The 24,878-nt window shown below is 46.9% G+C and overlaps 1 protein-coding gene across 2 annotated transcripts in view; it reads left to right on the top strand.

Annotated features, from left to right (window-relative positions):
• The first annotated feature begins 13,866 nt into the window (after positions 1 to 13,866).
• ZNF143 (zinc finger protein 143) overlaps positions 13,867 to 24,878 on the top strand; it is a 345,755-nt gene continuing 334,743 nt past the window's right edge. The window contains exon 1 of one of the 2 annotated variants that reach the window (XM_069223630.1): positions 13,867 to 13,975. The gene's annotated coding sequence lies outside the window, so the exon portion shown is untranslated. The remainder of the gene's footprint in view (positions 13,976 to 24,878) is intronic. The other variant, XM_069223629.1, reaches the window with a different exon arrangement.

The following is a 24,878-nucleotide window of genomic DNA, read 5'->3' as shown; positions in this document are numbered from 1 at the left end:
AGACACTGCGAACCACGAAGCCAATTCCACCTTGCTTCCCATGGGTGGAAAGTTTTTTTTTTTGCTTCCTACAGTTGGTACTTCATGGGGTGATGGTGTCTGCATACTGATCTACAAAACACTTGGCTTGAAATCTAGTAAGGTACAGAAGGACCCAGAGGTCATTATTCAATATTGCATGACAAGTTACTAGATGTGCCTGTCACTTTTATAAACAGTCCTAATGTTGACTCACAAACCTTTTTTGATGAGATACTTAATTATCATATGGTATGAGGCCTTCTATCATCTTTTAAACCAATCACTGAGTCAGATGCCAAGGACACTGCTGTATTTTACTGTGGGAGTGACATAATAGGGGTCAAAGATATCTGAAGACTGAGGATGTCGTTTAGATCCTTTTTGATGGTTTACTGGTGTCTGCCACTCTATCAATGGCCTGGCCACTCAATTCAGAGATCTCTTCCAGCTTAGCCAAGATCCCTGTGCTGCTAAAGGAACTGCTACGGTCGTAACCCAAACCACAGCACTGCAGGTTTGCCAAATAGACACGTTTGAAGCGCCCACTCAAAAAACTATTTTGTTTAGAGAAAACAAGTACGAAAAGCAGGAGTTAATTTTCATATAAGAAATAACAACTGTAAGGAAATGCCTCCTTGGCATGGTTACCCCCTGACTTTTTGCCTTTGCTGATGCTATGTTTTGAATTGAAAGTGTGCTGAGGCCTGCTAACCAGGCCCCAGCACCAGTGTTCTTTCCCTAAACCTGTACTTTTGATTCCACAATTGGCACACCCTGGCATCCAGATAAGTCCCTTGTAAGTGGTACCCCTGGTACCAAGGGCCCTGATGCCAAGGAAGGTCTCTAAGGGCTGCAGCATGTCTTATGCCACCCTGGAGACCCCTCACTCAGCACAGACACAGTGCTTGCCAGCTTGTGTGTGCTGGTGAGAACAAAACGAGTAAGTCGACATGGCACTCCCCTCAGGGTGCCATGCCAGCCTCTCACTGCCTATGCAGGTATAGATAAGTCACCCCTCTAGTAGGCCTTACAGCCCTAAGGCAGGGTGCACTATACCATAGGTGAGGGCACCAGTGCATGAGCACTGTGCCCCTACAGTGTCTAAGCAATACCTTAGACATTGTAAGTGCAGGGTAGCCATAAGAGTATATGGTCTGGGAGTCTGTTACACACGAACTCCACAGCACCATAATGGCTACACTGAAAACTGGGAAGTTTGGTATCAAACTTCTCAGCACAATGAATGCACACTGATGCCAGTGTACATTTTATTGTAAACTACACCCCAGAGGGCACCTTAGAGGTGCCCCCTGAAACCTTAACCGACTATCTGTGTAGGCTGACTGGTTCCAGCAGCCTGCCACACTAGAGACATGTTGCTGGCCCCATGGGGAGAGTGCCTTTGTCACTCTGAGGCCAGTAACAAAGCCTGCACTGGGTGGAGATGCTAACACCTCCCCCAGGCAGGAGCTGTAACACCTGGCGGTGAGCCTCAAAGGCTCACCCCTTTGTCACAGCACCGCAGGACACTCCAGCTAGTAGAGTTGCCCGCCCCCTCCGGCCACGGCCCCCACTTTTGGCGGCAAGGCTGGAGGAAACAACGAAAACAACAGGGAGGAGTCACTGGCCAGTCAGGACAGCCCCTAAGGTGTCCTGAGCTGAGGTGACTCTAACTTTTAGAAATCCTCCATCTTGCAGATGGAGGATTCCCCCAATAGGATTAGGGATGTGACCCCCTCCCTTTGGGAGGAGGCACAAAGAGGGTGTACTCACCCTCAGGGCTAGTAGCCATTGGCTACTAACCCCCCAGACCTAAACACGCCCTTAAATTTAGTATTTAAGGGCTTCCCTGAACCTAAGAATTTAGATTCCTGAAACTACAAGAAGAAGAGGACTGCTGAGCTGAAAAACCCCTGCAGAGGAAGAACAGAAGACACCAACTGCTTTGGCCCCAGACTTGCCGGCCTGTCTCCTGCCTTCCAAAGAAACCTGCTCCAGCGACGCTTTCCAAGGGACCAGCGACCTCTGAATCCTCTGAGGACTGCCCTGCTTCGAGAAAGACAAGAAACTCCAGAGGACAGCGGCCCTGCTCCAAAAGAACTGCAACTTTGTTTCAAGTAGCAGATTTAAAGACCCCTGCAACTCCCCGCAAGAAGCGTGAGACTTGCAACACTGCACCCGGCGACCCCGACTCGACTGGTGGAGAACCAACACCTCAGGGAGGACCCTCCGGCGACTCCAAGACTGTGAGTAACCAATGTCGTCCCCCCTGAACCCCCACAGCGACGCCTGCAGAGGGAATCCCGAGGCTCCCCCTGACTGCGACTGCCTGAACTTCATTTCCCGACGGCTGGAAAAGACCCTGCACCCGCAGCCCCCAGCACCTGAAGGAACGGAACTCGTGTGCAGGAGTGACCCCCAGGAGGCCCTCTCCCTTGCCCAGGTGGTGGCTACCCCGAGGAGCCCCCCCCTTGCCTGCCTGCATCGCTGAAGAGACCCCTTGGTCTCCCATAGGAAACTATTGGAAACCCGACGCGTGTTCCCACACTGCACCCGGCCGCCCCCGCGCTGCTGAGGGTGTACTTTTTGTGTGGACTTGTGTCCCCCCCGGTGCCCTACAAAACCCCCCTGGTCTGCCCTCCGAAGACGCGGGTACTTACCTGCTGGCAGACTGGAACCGGGGCACCCCCTTCTCTCCATTGAAGCGTATGTGTTTTGGGCACCTCTTTGACCTCTGCACCTGACCGGCCCTGAGCTGCTGGTGTGGTGACTTTGGGGTTGCTCTGAACCCCCAACGGTGGGCTACCTTGGACCAAGAACTGAAACCTGTAAGTGACTTACTTACCTGTGAAACCTAACAATACTTTACCTCCCCCAGGAACTGTGAAAATTGCACTGTGTCCACTTTTAAAACAGCTTATTGTGTTTTATGAAAAAAGTATACATGCTAATGTAATGATTTAAAGTTCCTAAAGTACTTACCTGCAATACCTTTCAAATGAGATATTACATGTAGAATTTGAACCTGTGGTTCTTAAAATAAACTAAGAAAATATATTTTTCTATAACAAAACCTATTGGCTGGATTTGTCTCTGAGTGTGTGTTCCTCATTTATTGCCTGTGTGTATGTACAACAAATGCTTAACACTACGCCTTTGATAAGCCTACTGCTCGACCACACTACCACAAAATAGAGCATTACAGGGAGTGCAGAATTATTAGGCAAATGAGTATTTTGACCACATCATCCTCTTTATGCATGTTGTCTTACTCCAAGCTGTATAGGCTCAAAAGCCTACTACCAATTAAGCATATTAGGTGATGTGCATCTCTGTAATGAGAAGGGGTGTGGTCTAATGACATCCTCACCCTATATCAGGTGTGCATAATTATTAGGCAACTTCCTTTCCTTTGGCAAAATGGGTCAAAAGAAGGGCTTGACAGGCTCAGAAAAGTCAAAAATAGTGAGATATCTTGCAGAGGGATGCAGCACTCTTAAAATTGCAAAGCTTCTGAAGCGTGATCATCGAACAATCAAGCGTTACATTCAAAATAGTCAACAGGGTCGCAAGAAGCGTGTGGAAAAACCAAGGCGCAAAATAACTGCCCATGAACTGAGAAAAGTCAAGCGTGCAGCTGCCACGATGCCACTTGCCACCAGTTTGGCCATATTTCAGAGCTGCAACATCACTGGAGTGCCCAAAAGCACAAGGTGTGCAATACTCAGAGACATGGCCAAGGTAAGAAAGGCTGAAAGACGACCACCACTGAACAAGACACACAAGCTGAAACGTCAAGACTGGGCCAATAAATATCTCAAGACTGATTTTTCTAAGGTTTTATGGACTGATGAAATGAGAGTGAGTCTTGATGGGCCAGATGGATGGGCCCGTGGCTGGATTGGTAAAGGGCAGAGAGCTCCAGTCCGACTCAGACGCCAGCAAGGTGGAGGTGGAGTACTGGTTTGGGCTGGTATCATCAAAGATGAGCTTGTGGGGCCTTTTCGGGTTGAGGATGGAGTCAAGCTCAACTCCCAGTCCTACTGCCAGTTCCTGGAAGACACCTTCTTCAAGCAGTGGTACAGGAAGAAGTCTGCATCCTTCAAGAAAAACATGATTTTCATGCAGGACAATGCTCCATCACACGCGTCCAAGTACTCCACAGCGTGGCTGGCAAGAAAGGGTATAAAAGAAGGAAATCTAATGACATGGCCTCCTTGTTCACCTGATCTGAACCCCATTGAGAACCTGTGGTCCATCATCAAATGTGAGATTTACAAGGAGGGAAAACAGTACACCTCTCTGAACAGTGTCTGGGAGGCTGTGGTTGCTGCTGCACGCAATGTTGATGGTGAACAGGTCAAAACACTGACAGAATCCATGGATGGCAGGCTTTTGAGTGTCCTTGCAAAGAAAGGTGGCTATATTGGTCACTGATTTGTTTTTGTTTTGTTTTTGAATGTCAGAAATGTATATTTGTGAATGTTGAGATGTTATATTGGTTTCACTGGTAATAATAAATAATTGAAATGGGTATATATATTTGTTTGTTAAGTTGCCTAATAATTATGCACAGTAATAGTCACCTGCACACACAGATATCCCCCTAACATAGCTAAAACTAAAAACAAACTAAAAACTACTTCCAAAAATATTCAGCTTTGATATTAATGAGTTTTTTGGGTTCATTGAGAACATGGTTGTTGTTCAATAATAAAATTTATCCTCAAAAATACAACTTGCCTAATAATTCTGCACTCCCTGTAGTATTATCTCTTTTTGCCACTATCTTACCTCTAAGGGGAACCCTTGGACTCTGTGCATGCTATTCCTTACTTTGAAATAGCACATACAGAGCCAACTTCCTACATTGGTGGATCAGCGGTGGGGTACAAGACTTTGCATTTGCTGGACTACTCAGCCAATACCTGATCACACGACAAATTCCAAAAATTGTCATTAGAAATTGATTTTTGCAATTTGAAATTTTTCTAAATTCTTTAAAGTCCTGCAAGGGCCTTGTGTTAGTCCCTGTTAGCATTTCTTTTAGAGTTTAAAAGTTTGGTAAAAGTTTGAATTAGATTCTAGAACTAGTCTTTAGATTCTTAAAAAGTATTCCAACTTTTAGAAGCATAATGTCTAGCACAGATGTGAATGTGGTGGAACTCGACACCACACCTTACCTCCATCTTCAGATGAGAGAGCTAAGGTCACTCTGTAAACTAAAGAAAATAGCAATGGGCTCCAGACCTTCCAAACTACAGCTCTAGGAGCTGTTGGCAGAGTTTGAAAGAGCCAACCCCTCTGAGGATGGCAACTCAGAAGATGAGTATAGTGACTTCGAGGGTGATTCCCCCCTACCAGTCCTATCTAGGGAGGACAGGGCCTCTCAAGCCCTGACTCCAAAAATAATAGTCAGAGATGCTGGTTCCCTCACAGGAGGGACCAACACCTCTGAAATCACTGAGGATAACTCCAGTGAAGAGGACATCCAGTTAGCCAGGATGGCCAAAAGATTGGCTTTGGAAAAACAGATCCTAGCCATAGAAAGGGAAAGACAAGAGATGGGCCTAGGACCCATCAATGGTGGCAGCAACATAAATAGGGTCAGAGATTCTCCTGACATGTTGAAAATCCCTAAAGGGATTGTAACTAAATATGAAGATGGTGATGACATCACCAAATGGTTCACAGCTTTTGAGAGGGCTTGTGTAACCAGAAAAGTGAACAAATCTCACTGGGGTGCTCTCCTTTGGGAAATGTTCACAGGAAAGTGTAGGGATAGACTCCTCACACTCTCTGGAAAAGAGGCAGAATCTTATGACCTCATGAAGGGTACCCTGATTGAGGGCTTTGGATTCTCCACTGAGGAGTATAGGATTAGATTCAGGGGGGCTCAAAAATCCTCGAGCCAGACCTGGGTTGACTTTGTAGACTACTCAGTAAAAACACTAGATGGTTGGATTCAAGGCAGTGGTGTGAGTAATTATGATGGGCTGTACAATTTATTTGTGAAAGAACACCTGTTAAGTAATTGTTTCAATGATAAACTGCATCAGCATCTGGTGGACCTAGGACCAATTTCTCCCCAAGAATTGGGAAAGAAGGCGGACCATTGGGTCAAGACTAGGGTGTCCAAAACTTCCACAGGGGGTGACCAAAAGAAAGGGGTCACAAAACCTCCCCAGGGGAAGGGTGGTGAGACAGCCAAAAACAAAAATAGTAAAGTCTTCTACAGGCCCCCAAAAACCTGCACAGGAGGGTGGGCCCAGAGCCTCTTCACAAAACAATTCTGGGTACAAGGGTAAAAACTTTGATCCCAAAAAGGCCTGGTGTCGTAGCTGTAGTCAGTCTGGACACCAAACTGGAGACAAGGCCTGTCCCAAGAAAGATACCACTTCTAACTCCAATCCAGCTAAAACTGGAATGGCCAGTCTCCAAGTGGGATCAACAGTGTGCCCAGAGCAAATCAGGTGTCACACTGAAGCTACATTAGTCTCTGAGGGTGGGGTGGATTTAGCCACACTGGCTGCCTGGCCCCCTAACATGCAAAAATACAGGCAGCAGCTCTTAATTAATGGGACAAGTGTAGAGGGCCTGATGGATACAGGTGCCAGTGTCACTATGGTGACAGAGAAACTGGTTTCCCCTGGCCAATACCTGGCTGGACAAACTTATCCAGTCACCAACGCTGACAATCAGACTAAAGTACATCCCATGGCTATGGTAACTTTAGAGTGGGGAGGGGTCAATGGTCTGAAACAGGTGGTGGTCTCCTCAAATATCCCAGTAGACTGTTTGCTTGGAAATGACCTGGAGTCCTCAGCATGGGCTGAGGTAGAACTGAAAACCCATGCAGCCATGCTGGGTATCCCTGAACTGGTGTGTGTCAAGACAAGGGCACAGTGCAAGGCATAGGGTGAAAAAGTAGAGCTGGAGTCTGGAAAAAGGGCCCAGCCTACCAAGAGGAAAGGAAAGTCAGCTGGGAAACCAGCTGCAACACAGCAAGAAAAAGAGAACCTCTCTTCTCAGGAAGAAGTTCTGCCCTCTGAGGGAACTGAGCCCCTGGAGCTGGAACCTTATCAGGTTGAGCTCTTGGGCCCAGGGGGACCCTCAAGGGAAGAGTTGTGTAAGGGACAAGAAACCTGTCCCTCTCTTGAAGGCCTTAGGCAGCAAGCTGCTGAAGAGTCCAAAGGCAATAAAAATGGAACACATAGGGTCTATTGGGAAGATGGGCTCCTGTACACTGAGGCAAGAGATCCCAAACCTGGTGCCACTAGGAGAGTGGTAGTGCCTCAGAGTTTCAGAGAGTTTATTTTGACCTTAGCCCATGATATTCCCCTTGCTGGGCATTTGGGACAAACCAAGACGTGGGAGAGGTTAGTCAACCACTTCTACTGGCCCAATATGTCCCAGAAGGTTAAGGAGTTTTGCCTCTCCAGCCCACCTGTCAAGCCAGTGGTAAGACAGGTGGGCATCCAAAGGCCCCCCTTATTCCACTTCCAGTGGTGGGGGTCCCCTTTGAAAGAGTGGGTGTGGACATAGTTGGTCCACTAGAACCTCCCACAGCCTCAGGAAATATGTACATCCTAGTAGTAGTGGATCATGCTACTAGGTATCCTGAAGCTATTCCCCTTAGGTCGACTACTGCCCCTGCAGTAGCCAAGGCCCTCATTGGTATCTTTACCAGAGTGGGCTTCCCTAAGGAGGTGGTATCTGACAGAGGTACCAACTTCATGTCAGCATACCTAAAACACATGTGGAATGAGTGTGGGGTGACTTATAAATTCACTACACCATATCATCCACAAACTAATGGCCTTGTTGAGAGATTCAACAAGACATTAAAGGGCATGATCATGGGGCTCCCAGAAAAACTCAAAAGGAGATGGGATGTCCTCCTGCCATGTCTGCTTTTCGCTTACAGAGAGGTGCCTCAGAAGGCAGTAGGGTTCTCACCCTTTGAACTTCTGTTTGGCCACCCTGTAAGGGGACCACTTGCTCTTGTTAAAGAAGGCTGGGAGAGACCTCTTCATGAGCCTAAACAAGACATAGTGGACTATGTACTTGGCCTTCGCTCAAGGATGGCAGAGTACATGGAAAAGGCAAGTAAAAACCTTGAGGCCAGCCAACAACTCCAGAAGTTGTGGTGTGACCAAAAGGCTGCACTGGTTGAATTTCAACCAGGGCAGAAAGTCTGGGTTCTGGAGCCTGTGGCTCCCAGGGCACTTCAGGACAAATGGAGTGGCCCTTACCCAGTACTAGAGAGGAAGAGTCAGGTCACCTACCTGGTGGACCTGGGCACAAGCAGGAGCCCCAAGAGGGTGATCCATGTGAACCGCCTTAAGCTCTTCCATGACAGGGCTGATGTAAATCTGTTGATGGTAACAGATGAGGACCAGGAAGCTGAGAGTGAGCCTCTCCCTGATCTCCTCTCATCAGACCCTAAAGATGGCTCAGTGGATGGAGTGATCTATTCAGACACCCTCTCTAGCCAACAGCAGTCTGACTGTAGGAAGGTCCTGCAGCAGTTTGCTGAACTCTTTTCCCTAACCCCTGGTCAGACACACCTGTGTACCCATGATGTGGACACAGGGGACAGCATGCCTGTCAAAAACAAAATATTCAGACAGTCTGACCAAGTTAAGGAAAGCATCAAGGTGGAAGTCCACAAGATGCTGGAATTGGGAGTAATTGAGTACTCTGACAGCCCCTGGGCTAGCCCAGTGGTCTTAGTCCCCAAACCTCACACCAAAGAAGGAAAGAGAGAAATGAGGTTTTGTGTGGACTACAGAGGTCTTAATTCTGTCACCAAGACAGATGCCCATCCCATTCCTAGAGCTGATGAGCTGCTAGACAAATTAGGGGCTGCCAAATTCTTAAGTACCTTTGACTTAACAGCAGGGTACTGGCAAATCAAAATGGCCCCTGGAGCAAAAGAAAAGACAGCATTCTCCACACCTGATGGGCATTATCAGTTCACTGTTATGCCCTTTGGTTTAAAGAATGCCCCTGCCACCTTCCAAAGGTTGGTGAAGTCCTTGCTGGATTGGAATCCTTTAGTGCAGCTTATCTTGATGATATTGCTGTCTTCAGCTCCACCTGGCAGGATCACCTGGTCCACCTGAAGAAGGTTTTGAAGGCTCTGCAATCTGCAGGCCTCTCTATCAAGGCATCCAAATGCCAGATAGGGCAGGGAACTGTGGTTTACTTGGGACACCTTGTAGGTGGAGGCCAAGTTCAGCCACTCCAGCCTAAGATCCAGACTATTCTGGACTGGGCAGCTCCAAAAACCCAGACTCAAGTCAGGGCATTCCTTGGCTTGACTGGGTACTATAGGAGGTTTGTGAAGGGATATGGATCCATTGTGACAGCCCTCACAGAACTCACCTCCAAGAAAATGCCCAAGAAAGTAAACTGGACTGTAGAATGCCAACAGGCCTTTGACACCCTGAAGCAAGCTATGTGCACAGCACCAGTTCTAAAAGCTCCAGATTACTCCAAGCAATTCATTGTGCAAACAGATGCCTCTGAACATGGGATAGGGGCAGTTTTGTCCCAAACAAATGATGATGGCCTTGACCAGCCTGTTGCTTTCATTAGCAGGAGGTTACTCCCCAGGGAGCAGCGTTGGAGTGCCATTGAGAGGGAGGCCTTTGCTGTGGTTTGGTCCCTGAAGAAGTTGAGACCATACCTCTTTGGTACTCACTTCCTAGTTCAAACTGACCACAGACCTCTCAGATGGCTGATGCAAATGAAAGGTGAAAATATAAAACTGTTGAGGTGGTCCATCTCCCTACAGGGAATGGACTTTATAGTGGAACACAGACCTGGGACTGCCCATGCCAATGCAGATGGCCTTTCCAGGTTCTTCCACTTAGAAAATGAAGACTCTCTTGGGAAAGGTTAGTCTCATCCTCTTTCGTTTGGGGGGGGGGGGGGGTTTGTGTAAGGAAATGCCTCCTTGGCATGTTTACCCCCTGACTTTTTGCCTTTGCTGATGCTATGTTTTGAATTGAAAGTGTGCTGAGGCCTGCTAGCCAGGCCCCAGCACCAGTGTTCTTTCCCTAAACCTGTACTTTTGATTCCACAATTGGCACACCCTGGCATCCAGATAAGTCCCTTGTAAGTGGTACCCCTGGTACCAAGGGCCCTGATGCCAAGGAAGGTCACTAAGGGCTGCAGCATGTCTTATGCCACCCTGGAGACCCCTCACTCAGCACAGACACACTGCTTGCCAGCTTGTGTGTGCTGGTGAGAACAAAACGAGTAAGTCGACATGGCACTCCCCTCAGGGTGCCATGCCAGCCTCTCACTGCCTATGCAGGTATAGATAAGTCACCCCTCTAGTAGGCCTTACAGCCCTAAGGCAGGGTGCACTATACCATAGGTGAGGGCACCAGTGCATGAGCACTGTGCCCCTACAGTGTCTAAGCAATACCTTAGACATTGCAAGTGCAGGGTAGCCATAAGAGTATATGGTCTGGGAGTCTGTTACACACGAACACCACAGCACCATAATGGCTACACTGAAAACTGGGAAGTTTGGTATCAAACTTCTCAGCACAATGAATGCACACTGATGCCAGTGTACATTTTATTGTAAACTACACCCCAGAGGGCACCTTAGAGGTGCCCCCTGAAACCTTAACCGACTATCTGTGTAGGCTGACTGGTTCCAGCAGCCTGCCACACTAGAGACATGTTGCTGTCCCCATGGGGAGAGTGCCTTTGTCACTCTGAGGCCAGTAACAAAGCCTGCACTGGGTGGAGATGCTAACACCTCCCCCAGGCAGGAGCTGTAACACCTGGCGGTGAGCCTCAAAGGCTCACCCCTTTGTCACAGCACCGCAGGACACTCCAGCTAGTGGAGTTGCCCGCCCCCTCCGGCCACGGCCCCCACTTTTGGCGGCAAGGCCAGAGGAAACAAAGAAAACAACAGGGAGGAGTCACTGGCCAGTCAGGACAGCCCCTAAGGTGTCCTGAGCTGAGGTGACTCTAACTTTTAGAAATCCTCCATCTTGCAGATGGAGGATTCCCCCAATAGGATTAGGGATGTGAACCCCTCCCCTTGGGAGGAGGCACAAAGAGGGTGTACTCACCCTCAGGGCTAGTAGCCATTGGCTACTAACCCCCCAGACCTAAACACGCCCTTAAATTTAGTATTTAAGGGCTTCCCTGAACCTAAGAATTTAGATTCCTGAAACTACAAGAAGAGGACTGCTGAGCTGAAAAACCCCTGCAGAGGAAGAACAGAAGACACCAACTGCTTTGGCCCCAGACTTGCCGGCCTGTCTCCTGCCTTCCAAAGAAACCTGCTCCAGCGACGCTTTCCAAGGGACCAGCGACCTCTGAATCCTCCGAGGACTGCCCTGCTTCGAGAAAGACAAGAAACTCCCGAGGACAGCGGCCCTGCTCCAAAAGAACTGCAACTTTGTTTCAAGTAGCAGATTTAAAGACCCCTGCAACTCCCCGCAAGAAGCGTGAGACTTGCAACACTGCACCCGGCGACCCCGACACGACTGGTGGAGAACCAACACCTCAGGGAGGACCCTCCGGCGACTCCAAGACAGTGAGTAACCAAAGTCGTCCCCCCTGAGCCCCCACAGCGACGCCTGCAGAGGGAATCCCGAGGCTCCCCCTGACCGCGACTGCCTGAACTCCATTTCCCGACGGCTGGAAAAGACCCTGCACTCGCAGCCCCCAGCACCTGAAGGAACGGAACACCTGTGCAGGAGTGACCCCCAGGAGGCCCTCTCCCTTGCCCAGGTGGTGGCTACCCCGAGGAGCCCCCACTTGCCTGCCTGCATCGCTGAAGAGACCCCTTGGTCTCCCATAGGAAACTATTGGAAACCCGACGCGTGTTCCCACACTGCACCCGGCCGCCCCCGCGCTGCTGAGGGTGTACTTTTTGTGTGGACTTGTGTCCTCCCCGGTGCCCTACAAACCCCCCTGGTCTGCCCTCCGAAGACGCGGGTACTTACCTGCTGGCAGACTGGAACCGGGGCACCCCCTTCTCTCCATTGAAGCCTATGTGTTTTGGGCACCTCTTTGACCTCTGCACCTGACCGGCCCTGAGCTGCTGGTGTGGTGACTTTGGGGTTGCTCTGAACCCCCAACGGTGGGCTACCTTGGACCAACAACTGAAACCTGTAAGTGACTTACTTACCTGTGAAACCTAACAATACTTTACCTCCCCCAGGAACTGTGAAAATTGCACTAAGTGTCCACTTTTAAAACAGCTTATTGTGTTTTATGAAAAAAGTATACATGCTAATGTAAGTACTTACCTGCAATACCTTTCAAATGAGATATTACATGTAGAATTTTAACCTGTGGTTCTTAAAATAAACTAAGAAAATATATTTTTCTATAACAAAACCTATTGGCTGGATTTGTCTCTGAGTGTGTGTTCCTCATTTATTGCCTGTGTGTATGTACAACAAATGCTTAACACTACTCCTTTGATAAGCCTACTGCTCGACCACACTACCACAAAATAGAGCATTAGTATTATCTCTTTTTGCCACTATCTTACCTCTAAGGGGAACCCTTGGACTCTGTGCATGCTATTCCTTACTTTGAAATAGCACATACAGAGCCAACTTCCTACAACAACTGTCCCAGATATTAAGTTTTCTCCATGCACGTGGTGTCCATTCTACATTTCCCGTGCCCATGTCTCTTATGGTGCGCAAGGAAAATCAGTGAAGTTGACCATACAATCCCAGACGGAAACCCAAGGGCACCTATCACTATGCCCCAGATATGCTGTGACGATGGACCTCTGGGTCACGAGTTCTCATCAGCACAGCTAGCTCAGGCTCTGATAACGGTAGCCCTACGTTTTTCCACTTTAAAGTGCATGCAGAAAACCCTCGGATTGGCGAGTGATCGACCTATTTGCAGCGTTCTCCTCTTCCACTGAACACCTAATGGGGCCCTTAGACACACTCAGGAGCAAAAGCTGGAATATTACTCCTCGGTGTACTGTGCTCGGCGCCTTGTCACGTAGAAACTATTGTTTTATCGCTCGAAATGTAGTCGTGTGGACATCAAATAATGCATATTTGCACCGCACTATCTCGGACATTCGCAAATAGGGCATGACATGGTAGTCCTTTTTATGTCTTATTGGGGAAGGTTGAGGAGGCCCCTCTGTCGCGTTCCTTACCCCTGTATTCCGCAGCGAAATACGGTTGGGCATTACTTAATTTCGTGATTTGAACATGGGAACGGTACCTAAACTACCCTATCTGGGAAATGCTCAGTGTATCCGATTGACAATTGCATTCCTTACAATATGGCACCCCTGCTTAAACTGGCATAGCGGGGGCTGGGCTACGCCTTTGAACCTGAGAATGGAATTCATCAGTCTTTACACCCTCCGACATGTTTGAACGTAGGCATTGCTAGGTGCAAGCGCACCTCTCCCCGTGACTCCGGGTCAACACGGAGACTCTTATCTTTTTGCCTCGAGAGGTACCCTCGTGACAGCGCTTCGGGAAAACCCACCATAACAGTGGTGTACTCAAAATGATGAACCCACCTGTAAAGCGTGTAGGGACCCTTAATATCCTACCCCTCATAGGAATGCATTTGCGTTGAGGTGAAGACCGTTCCGCAGACTGTACGTTACGTGTTGGACATGATAAAGCACGTACCCCTTGGCCTTCTCTGCCCCCACCCACTAAAGTTCTCTCTCAATTTCAACTAGAGCGCCGCAAAATAATCCACATTTTCGTCTGCATAGACCCTAACACCGTAACCGTGGGCGGTACCGATATTAAGCGCGGGGCAAGTGCGCATGTGCACCCGGTGGAGGTGATGTAGCTACCACGTGACTAGCTCGTCGAGATTCGGCTGTTTCCTGTGATGGGTCCTAGTCACGCATGTCATTTCCTGCCCTGATGCATGGTGGTCGGACCGAGGGATTGTTGGAAAATTCTCAGAGGTTAGGATATAAATGTGTTTTTACCCAGTGTGCCTCCTGCCTCCGCGCTGTCTCCAGAGGGACAGAGGCCGGGCTGAGATGCAGGCTTGCAGCTACCGCTGTCGGGAGGGACTAGAACCGTTGTACTTGGTGCGGTGTCACCTCTTTGTGTACTTTGCACACAATCAAGCCTGACGTTGCGAGGCTGTGCTACGGCCTGTCTGGGGCTCAATCCCTCCCTGGCTTCAAAGAGGCCGCTCCTTGAGCTCGGCTCCTCTGTCCTGCCGGAGCCGGATGTCCTACATTTTCGGAGTTAGATAGCGGTGTCTGATCCGGCAGGACACCGACGCCCCATCGTGATCCTCAGCGCAGCACTTTTTTTTTTTTTTTAAACTTAAAATGAGAAAATGAGTTGCGCGTATCCAGAGTGGTACAAATGGCTGCTAGTTTGTAAATCGATTGAATGCAAAGAATATTGACATGCTTGAACTGCTAGCATCGGATATATTAATAGACTGGGGATTTAGCAGATTAACTTGTTCCTGAATACGTTCATCAGTGCAAAGCTATATTTATTGTTTTGGTAATGCTTTGAAGATATTTAGGCGGATGACGCGGCTTCTTTCAGTCAGCAGTTGGGTTTTAATATTCTCGGTATGAGTGTTTATATTTATATATATATTATGACAACTCTCAAAACTATGTCGGTGAATAGACAACATGAAATTCATCGTCACATCGACAGGACCCAGTATATTAATATGCAACTATTGTATTTGTAAGATGATACGTCTTCATAAATACAGTGGCTCGCTTCATTGCAGTAAAGCTGAACATTTAAAATATAGCAGGGCTTTAGTATTGTGTATATAATTGCATCTTTTATGCATTTATCTATGATATTTTTATTTTTGGAGGGTATTTATGTAATGCGCACCTGACCCTCAGGAGACAACGAAGTACTGTATATACTAATATGTGCTCCACGTGCAGAATTGTACCAGCACATGAGGATGATTTTCAAAGTGAATGCGTATTATTACATTGAAGGAGTCTTGTTGCAATGGAGGTAAAAAGTAAATAGGTTTATGAGTGAGCGAACACTTTAAATTTCCCTAGGCCCTGTTAAAATATAATCGCTATTAGGTGTAGATAAAACTATTCAATAACCTCGCAGACTATGAAGGGACATCCTCTGCATAAGTGCGTTTATGAGCTATTTGGATATGTCTAGGCTTCGTGGAATTATGAGTTGATAGTTACCTCCTCAGATTTTAAGTTTAGTTGCTCAGTAGTATAGTTTATTTGAATAGATGGTCTTGAAAATAACACAACAGGCGTGAAGTACGTGCGAGCTGAAAGTGTGAGGTGATTGTTGCTTTAGAGTTGGACTGATATTATCAGACTTCCTTTTGTTTTTGTTAAAATGGCATGCCACGCAATGCAGTCTTAAATGAAGACAGAGTGTGTTTTGCGAGGCCTGTATAATATGTATTGCTTACACTTGTATGAAATAAAAAAGACACTGGACTGTGAAGCTAAAGTTTGTTTTTTTGTGAGGAGCGATGTGATTGTACGCATCAGGCTGAGTTGGAACTAGACTGTGAGCTCTTCCCATTATTCTTGAAACAGAGGTTAAGTCAGTGGAAAAGGCCAGAGATTTAATGCTGTTCAAGAAACATAGAACGGCACCATCTAGAATCTCAGTAATACGCCAGCCTGGGTTTGGCAATGGAATGTATCAATGTAAAGGAGTATGAAACAAACCTTCGTTGGGTTAATCTTTAAGTTAAATGATGGCCATCAATGTTTAGATTCTTTACATGGTTTACCTAAACGTTTGTATGTCACTACCTGACAAAAACATCGGGCGAAGGTTTTTATTTTCAGCATAATTATGAAGAACAATATCCTTTTTGACTATAGCACTTAGAGGCATCACAGATTACATAACATTCGAGGGAGTCATCTTATGTGTGGGGCGCCACAGGAAACAGGTAGTAGTGCGGAACATGCTGAGTCCATTTGAACCAGTTGATGCTTGCGACCGAGAAGGGAAGTGAACCGTTTCGGAACAGTGTCTGCATTACCGATTCAGTAGGAAAGGGTTTCTCAGTGTGCAAGATGGTCACTATAAAATGCCTTTGATCAGGCTAGGAGCTAAACATCATCACTCTTTAGTGATCCTAAAGGCATAATCGACTACTTGGATTGCGGCAGTTTAATGTATCATTGTGGGAACCTTTACAATAGCAATAGAAGTATAACAGTGCATGGCTCACTATATTCCCATATCAGTGAGTGAATTACATGTGGATTAACCTTTTAATATTTAATACATTTAAATAAATTAGTAAACTGATAGATATGTTAAAAATTAGCACCCTTTAAATAATTTGGTAATATATTTTAACATCCAATAAAACGAACTATTTGATTAGGCATCCTCACATTTATTACTATTAAGGTGATAAACTTCTAGTTAGATTACTATAGTAAATTTATAAGACTATGGTAATTTTATCTACAGCATAACACTGATGACTTTTGCCACTGTCATGAGCCTAAACTTCCAAAATATTGCTCGATAATGGCATCAGCATACCAATAAAGTATCATTATACGCATAATTGGGTACAGCAATGAAGTGATCACATTCATCCCATATGTAAATTGTTCAGCATATTTTATTAAATTGGTATTTCAGATTATAAATATATTGGTAAAATATACTATGCGAATGATCCAGGAGGCCAATATAAATATAGATGTGCAACTCTACGGTTATTAATGCACACCTAATATAACAATACCTTTATGACATCTATGATGCCAACAAGCACTATTCTCTCCCAGTGTTTATCGTTCTTTTATGTGTATTGTGTATATTACTACAATGTAGCAAGGTGGCAGTATTATATGGTATGAATGGGGGGTCTCACCAACACGTTATCCAGTAGTGGACCTTGAGTTCACACCATTAAACCTTAGCTCAGTCCTGAGCTCCATATTTCAAGGTTGCGTGTGAAATATGTTTTTTTATGCCACTGGCGTTAGTGCAATAAAAGCAGCCACACTTGTTTATTTATATATATATATATATATATATATCTTCACTTAAAAACCAAAGATTACATGGCCGTTATAGTTGGGTTCTGATTTTACTTGCACAAAACCATAGAAATTGAGCATTTATAGTTAGTTATTTCAAATAACAATAACTCGCGCCCTAAGGTAACTACAACTCGTGCTGCTGCCTTGCACGGTTTTCTGTTCAATATTTTGACTCCTAATGTTTCTTTGATATATTTGATGTTGCTATAAAGTTGTCATGAGTGCTCTAATATCTAGGGTAATTGGAAGTGCATTGTTTTGTGCGAGTACACTCAGAACCTAACTATAATGTCCCTGTCACCTTTGGATTTTTAAGTGAATTTCTCTGTTTTCTTTTTTGTTCTATTTCCTAAATATAACATCCCTATAACCTTTGTTTATTTCAGTGAATTCATGTTTTTAATTTTTTTAAATTACTATACATTAATACAACCAGTGGCGTGCACGGCCTTGGCCCAGGTTGGCGGGGGCTGGCCCAGGGCCTTGCCAGGCCCTGCGACCACCACCCTACAACCACCCAACCCCGCACCATGTAAGCCTTCGGCAGGCAGGCTGTGCGGCCATTCCCCTGCATATGACTCTCTGAGTGGGCATGGGAAATGTATGTATGACTGTCTGAGTGGGTCTGTAAGTGAGTGGGTGTGTGAGTCTGTGAGTGGGTGTGTGACTGTGTGACTGTGAGTACACGCATTACTGTGTGAGTGTTTGAATGTGTATATATATATATATATATATATATATATATATATATATATTTTTTTTTTTTTTCGGCAGGGTTCTTGACTCTGCTGCAAATTTACACCGGGGGGGGTTAGGAGGCATGGGGGCTGAGCATCGCACCAGGACTGCAATTCCAACCATGTGGGGAAAAAACATTTTGGGACAGTTTGAACTTCATAAGCGGTCCCTCAGAGACCCCTACAAAGCACCCATGGGGCAGAGTACTACTACTCTGATCCTTTCTATAGTTTCTTTGACCTATATTTTTATCCTCCGGGACTGTGTCCTGCTTCATAAAATGGCAGCTGCAACTTTCTAGACAGGTTGTGACCTGCCAATCATAGTACTTCTCTTGGTGCAAGGGTTCGTGAAGCTCTGCGTAGGTGTTGTGAAGGATCCGCATCCCTAAATATACAAATTTGTTTTTAATAACTAGAAGACTACTGAACAGATTTACACCAAATTACAACAAGCATTTGCAATGTAATGGGTCTTGCGTTTTCTCGAGTTAGAGCTATTAGTGTTTGAAAAAACTAACAAATAACTAACTGGACTTTTCTTGCCACACAAACTGAAAAGAAAAAGTAAAACAGTTGGCACAAGCGAGCCGATTCAAAGCGCCCCAGCTGCCATGAGTGTGAGTGCCAAGGAGACACATACAAGGAAAAAGAAGTTCACTCGCAGTCAAAGTTATCGGCAAAAGTGCAGTTATCCATGTAAATGGGTCGATGGCCAAGGCGGTAACAAAACCGTCCCAAGGGGGGACAAATGTAAAGTATTTGCCAATGATGATAAAGGATTTTTGAAAGGCTAACCCATGAACAAGTGATAGTGATGGGTGTGGTTAAAAGCCCAGATACATACCAACATGTCGGGAAAGCAGCGCTTATGCGCTGCTATGCTCGACCTAAAAAGGGCACTTTCTGGACCAAGAGTTAGCTTTCTGCCAAATTTGCCGTAAATCCATCCAGCAGTTTAGGCTGTAGTCGTGTTCCAAATCCCTATGGAAATGAACATGGGGAAAACGTGTTTAGGGACCTCCTCCCCTTTTTCTCAGACCCGCTTGATGGATCACACTGAAACTTTCCAGACAGCAGCTGAAGTGAGCATCACATTTTTTGGGGGAAAATTTTGTGAAGATTCATCAACCGGCACCAAAGCTACAGGCAAGTAAAAAACGCTAGGTCCTAATTATAACTATGTAGTGGCGACCGCCACTAAGTTTTTTGCACCTTACAATACCACCAACACTCTGAATCTGCTCATCTCAAATGTGTGGTTTTCTAGCAAAGATTTTATTCCATTAGATGAGCGCAATGTCACCCACGCTGAGCAAAAATGTGACAGTCTTTTGCCATTTGTACAGCAAAGTCTTTAAGCAGAGGATTAGCAAGTGCCATCCATGCTGAGCTGTAAAATGACAACAGCCTTTCACCACTCCAGGCACAGTATTACGGCTTTAAATAGTAAAATACCATCCAAGCCGACCTGTTTCCTACTTATTAGAGCTCTTCAGAGAGGCATACCTTTTGTCCACACATAGGCAAGCACTCAGTATTAATCAAAACAGTACCCTTTCATACTTGAAGTGCTGTGTGATTTATGCAAGAAAGGGAGAGGGCGCGCAGCTCCTCTCCCACTTTTAATAATGTTACTGGCCCCAAGCATGTCCACGGCCCCCCTGGCCCTCTCCCCCTTCCTCAAATTTACAATGCAGCCCCGGGAAGGTGGTGGTCCCATGGGCAAGTTTAAGCCCCAGGGGAGGGGTGGGCGGGGTCTGCTTGGCTCCACTCCATTTTATTAATAAAGCCCCGGAAAGGTGGTGGTCCCCACGGCTCTAAAGATCCCTGAGAGGCCCCCTCCCACCGTTTTTTTTTAATTATTATTTTTTTTGTAATATTGCCACATGCCTCTGGGACCTGGCTCACCTGGCAGCCAAACTGAAAACAAGTGCGGGAGACCGCCTTTTAAAAAAATATATTTTTGTTATGGATTCCCAAATCAGTTGCAATTTCACGACAACATAAAAAAAATGCTTTTTTGCCCTTGGGTACCAGGGAGACCCCAGGACCAAGGCTAGGGCTCAGGGTATTCTACCCTGTCACCTTTTCTTTCTTTTTTTTTTTTTTTTTTGGAACTTAGCTTAGTCCGTATCCCAAAATGGCTGCAATCACTTTCTGGTTAAAGTGTTGGCAGGCAATCTGATCTTTGCACAAGAGGATTTATTTTTAAATATCTCATAAACTACTGAACTGATTTACGACAAGTAACAACTACCATTGAGAAAACAGTAGATCTTGTCTACACAAGAGCTATAGGCTTTGACAATGTGTTTCTGCCATGTTGTACATCAGTGTGGCTGCTGTTCAGCATGGCTGAAAGTTAGCGCAGTGGAATGTTGTAAAGTGAAGTGGGGGAGTAGAGTGTTGTAGAGTTGAGTGGAGGAGAGCAGAGTTCAATGGTTCAGTGGCAGAGAGTGTCGTGGCATTGGGTGGAACAGGATGGAGTGGGTTGGCATGGACTGAGGTAGTGGAGTGGTTTGGAGTAGAGGGGTGGATTGGATTTAGGTGATTAGATTGGGGTGGGTGGATTGAACTGCAGTCATAGGACTTGGGTGGAGTGTGTTTGACTGGGGTGAATTGGAGTCGGGTAGATTAGATTGGAGTGTGGAGGGTTGGATAGGGGTGGATTCGATTTATTTAATTAGAGGTGGATGGATAAGACGAGTGTATTGTGGAGTGGGGAGGGTGGACTGGATTGGGTAGAGGGGTGGATTGGAGAAATGGGTGGATTAAGTGGGGTTGACTGGATTGATTTGGGGTGGATTGGAGTGGTTTAGGGCGGATTGGACTAAAAGGTGAATTGGAGTGGGAAGGATTGGATTGAGGTGGGGTGGGGGAGTTTGGACCGAAGTGGGGTGGAATTGAGTACATTGGAATGGACTCAGATGGATTGGATTCAGTGGGGTGGACTGGATTGGGCTGGATAGGATTGTATTGATGTGGACTGAATTGGGGTGCGTGGACTGGATTGGAGTGCACTGCGTTTGAGTAGGCTGGATTGTGGTGGATTGGACTGGAGTGGGGTGGATGAGTGGATTGAAATGGACTAGAGTGGGGTGGATTGGATTAAGTGAGGTGGATTGGAATAGGGTGGATTTCACTGGCGTGGGTTGGATTAAAGTGGTTTGGAGTGGGTGGTTTGGGGTGGATTGGAGTGGGGTGGGTTAAGGTGAATTGGAGTGCGATAGAGTGGATTGGAGTGTGGTTGACTGAACTCGGATGGTGTGAATTGGATTTGGGATGGATTGGGGTAGAGTGGGGTTGATTGGAGTACAGTGAAGTGGAGTGTGGTGGACTGGAGTTGAATGGGGTGGATTGGATTAGAGAGGGGTGGATTGGAGTGGCATACAATGTATTGGAGTAAAGCGGAAAGAGGTGGAGTGGACTAGAGTGGGGTGGACGAAATGGGGTAGATTGGCTCTGAGTGTTGTAAGGTGGACTGGAGTGAGGTGGAATGCATTGAGGTAGGGTGGATTGGTGTTGGGTGGACTGGGGTGGAGAGGAATGGAGTGAGGTGGGTTGATTGAGTGGGTCAGATTGGGGTGGATTGGAGTGGGTGGATTGGACTGGAGTTCAGTGAATTAGATTGGTGTGGAGTGCAGTAAATTGGATTGGTGTGGAATGGGGTGGATTGGAGTGGATTAAGGTGGTGTGGGGTGGTTTGGAGTGGGTTGGATTAAGGTGAACTGGATTGGGCTGGATTGGATTGGAGTGGGTGGATTTCTATGGGCTGAATTGGAGTTGGTTGGATTGGATTTTGAGTGGGATGGGTTGAATTGGAGTGGGTTGGGCTGAATTGGAGTGGGGTGGATTTGGATGGGCTGAGTTGGTTAGATTGGATTATGAGTGGGATGGGTTGAATTGGAGTGGGGTGGTTGGATTGAAGTGGTTTGGATTGGAATGTGGGGGTTTGGATTGCAGTGGGTTGGATTGGAGTAGGGTGGGTTGGGGTGTAATGGGGTGGGTTGGACTGGAGTGGGCTGGATTGTTGTGAATTGGAGTGGAGTACATCAGATTGGATTGCTTTGCATTATGGTGGATTTGATTTGGATTGGGGTGAGGTGGACGGGATTGGAGTGGGGTGGTTTGGAATGGAGTGGGCGGATTGGATTGGAGTTGGGTAGATTGTTTTGGATTGGATTATAGCAGATTGTTTCGGATAGGAGTGAGGCAGATTGTTTTGGATTGGACTGGGGCAGATTATTTTGGATTGGAGTGGGGCAGACTGTTGTGGTTTGTACTGGGATAGATTGTAGTGGAGCGGATATTTTTGGATTGTAGTGGGGCAAATTTCTTTGGATTGTATTGGGACAGATTGGAATGGGGCAGATTGTTTTTGGATTAAAGTGGGGCAGACTTTTTTGGATTGAAGTGGGGCAGACTTTTTTGGATTGAAGTGGGGCAGACTGTTTTGGATTGGAGTAGGGCAGGTTGTTTTGGATTGGAGTGGGGCAAGCTTTTGGGATGGAGTAGGGCACATTGATTTGGATTGGAGTGGGGCAGATTGGGGTGAGATGGATTGGAGTTGGGCAGATTGTTTTTTGATTGAAGTGGGGTAGATTGTTTTGGATTGGATTGGGGAAGATTGGATTGGGGCAGATTGTTTTGGTTTGTACTGAGATAGATTCTAGTGGGGCACATTGTTTTGGATTGTAGTGGGGCAGATTTTTGCATTGCCAAGGGGTAGACAGAGTGGTGCATTTTGATTTGGATTGGGGTAGAGTAGGACAGGTATTTAGATTGGAATGGGGCAGATTGTTTGGCAATGGAGTAGATTGGAGTAGGCAGATTGTTTTGGATTGGGCTGGGGTAGATTGGAGTGGGGTGAATTTGGTGGGGTGGATTGGATTGGAGTGGGGCAGAATGTTTTGGATTGAAGTGGGGCATTTGTTTTGAATTAGAGTGGGGCATATTGTTTGGCTTGGCGTGGGGCAGGTTGTTTTTGATTGGAGTGGGGCATATAGAAGTGGGGTGGAATCTTTCAGATTGGAGTGGAGCAGATTGGAGTGTGGCCGGTTGTTTTACATTGGAGTGGGGTAGATTGTTTTGGATTAGAGTGGGGCAGATTGTTTTGGAGCAGGTAATGGAGGAGGCAGGTTGGAGTGGGGCAGATTATTTTGGATTGGAGTGGGGCAGATTGTTGTGGTTTGTACTGGGATAGATTGGAGTAGGGTACATTGTTTTGGATTGTAGTGTGGCAGATATTTTTGGATTGGAGTGGGACATATTGGAATGGGGTTTATTGTTTTGGATTGGAGTGGGGCAGATTATTAGGTTTGTAGTGGGGCATATTGTTTTGGAATGGTGTGGGGCATATTGTTTTGGATTGAAGTGGGACAGACGGTTTTGGATTGAAGTGGGACAGACGGTTTTGGATTGAAGTGGGGCAGACGGTTTTGGATTGAAGTGGGGCAGACAGTTTTGGATTGAAGTGGGGCAGACGGTTTTGGATTGAAGTGGGGCGGACGGTTTTGGATTGAAGTGGGGCGGACGGTTTTGGATTGAAGTGGGACGGACGGTTTTGGATTGAAGTGGGGCGGACGGTTTTGGATTGAAGTGGGGCGGACGGTTTTGGATTGAAGTGGGGCGGACGGTTTTGGATTGAAGTGGGGCGGACGGTTTTGGATTGAAGTGGGGCGGACGGTTTTGGATTGAAGTGGGGCGGACGGTTTTGGATTGAAGTGGGGCGGACGGTTTTGGATTGAAGTGGGGCGGACGGTTTTGGATTGAAGTGGGGCGGACGGTTTTGGATTGAAGTGGGGCGGACGGTTTTGGATTGAAGTGGGGCGGACGGGTGTGGATTGAAGTGGGGCGGACGGGTGTGGATTGAAGTGGGGCGGACGGGTGTGGATTGAAGTGGGGCGGACGGGTGTGGATTGAAGTGGGGCGGACGGGTGTGGATTGAAGTGGGGCGGACGGGTGTGGATTGAAGTGGGGCGGACGGTTGTGGATTGAAGTGGGGCGGACGGTTGTGGATTGAAGTGGGGCGGACGGTTGTGGATTGAAGTGGGGCGGACGGTTGTGGATTGAAGTGGGGCGGACGGTTGTGGATTGAAGTGGGGCGGACGGTTGTGGATTGAAGTGGGGCGGACGGTTGTGGATTGAAGTGGGGCGGACGGTTGTGGATTGAAGTGGGGCGGACGGTTGTGGATTGAAGTGGGGCGGACTGTTTTGGAATGAAGTGGGGCGGACTGTTTTGGAATGAAGTGGGGCGGACTGTTTTGGAATGAAGTGGGGCGGACTGTTTTGGAATGAAGTGGGGCGGACTGTTTTGGATTGGAGTGGGGCAGGTTGTTTTGGATTGGAATGGGGTAGACTTTTGGAATGGATTAGGGCACATTGGTTTGGATTGGAGTGTAGCCAGAAGTTTTGGATTGGAGTGGGGCAGATAAAAGTGAGGCAGATTGGGGTGAAGTGGATTGTACTGGAGTTGGGAAGATTGTTTTTGGATTGGAGTGAGGAAGATTGTTTTGGATTGGAGCGGGCAGATTGTTTTGGATTGGAGTGGGGCAGATTGTTGTGGTTCGTACTGGGATAGATTGGAGTAGGGCACATTGTTTTGGATTGTAGTGGGGCAGATATTTTTGGATTGGAGTGGGACATATTGGAATGGGGTTTATTGTTTTGGATTGGAGTGGGGCAGATTATTAGGTTTGTAGTGGGGCATATTGTTTTGGAATGGTGTGGGGCATATTGTTTTGGATTGAAGTGGGACAGACGGTTTTGGATTGAAGTGGGACAGACGGTTTTGGATTGAAGTGGGACGGACGGTTTTGGATTGAAGTGGGACGGACGGTTTTGGATTGAAGTGGGACGGACGGTTTTGGATTGAAGTGGGACGGACGGTTTTGGATTGAAGTGGGACGGACGGTTTTGGATTGAAGTGGGACGGACGGTTTTGGATTGAAGTGGGACGGACGGTTTTGGATTGAAGTGGGACGGACGGTTTTGGATTGAAGTGGGACGGACGGTTTTGGATTGAAGTGGGACGGACGGTTTTGGATTGAAGTGGGACGGACGGTTTTGGA

This window comes from Pleurodeles waltl, chromosome 3_1 (genome assembly GCF_031143425.1).
Source record: "Pleurodeles waltl isolate 20211129_DDA chromosome 3_1, aPleWal1.hap1.20221129, whole genome shotgun sequence".
NCBI lineage: Eukaryota > Metazoa > Chordata > Amphibia > Caudata > Salamandridae > Pleurodeles > Pleurodeles waltl.
This window is presented reverse-complemented; position numbering and strand designations above follow the sequence as displayed.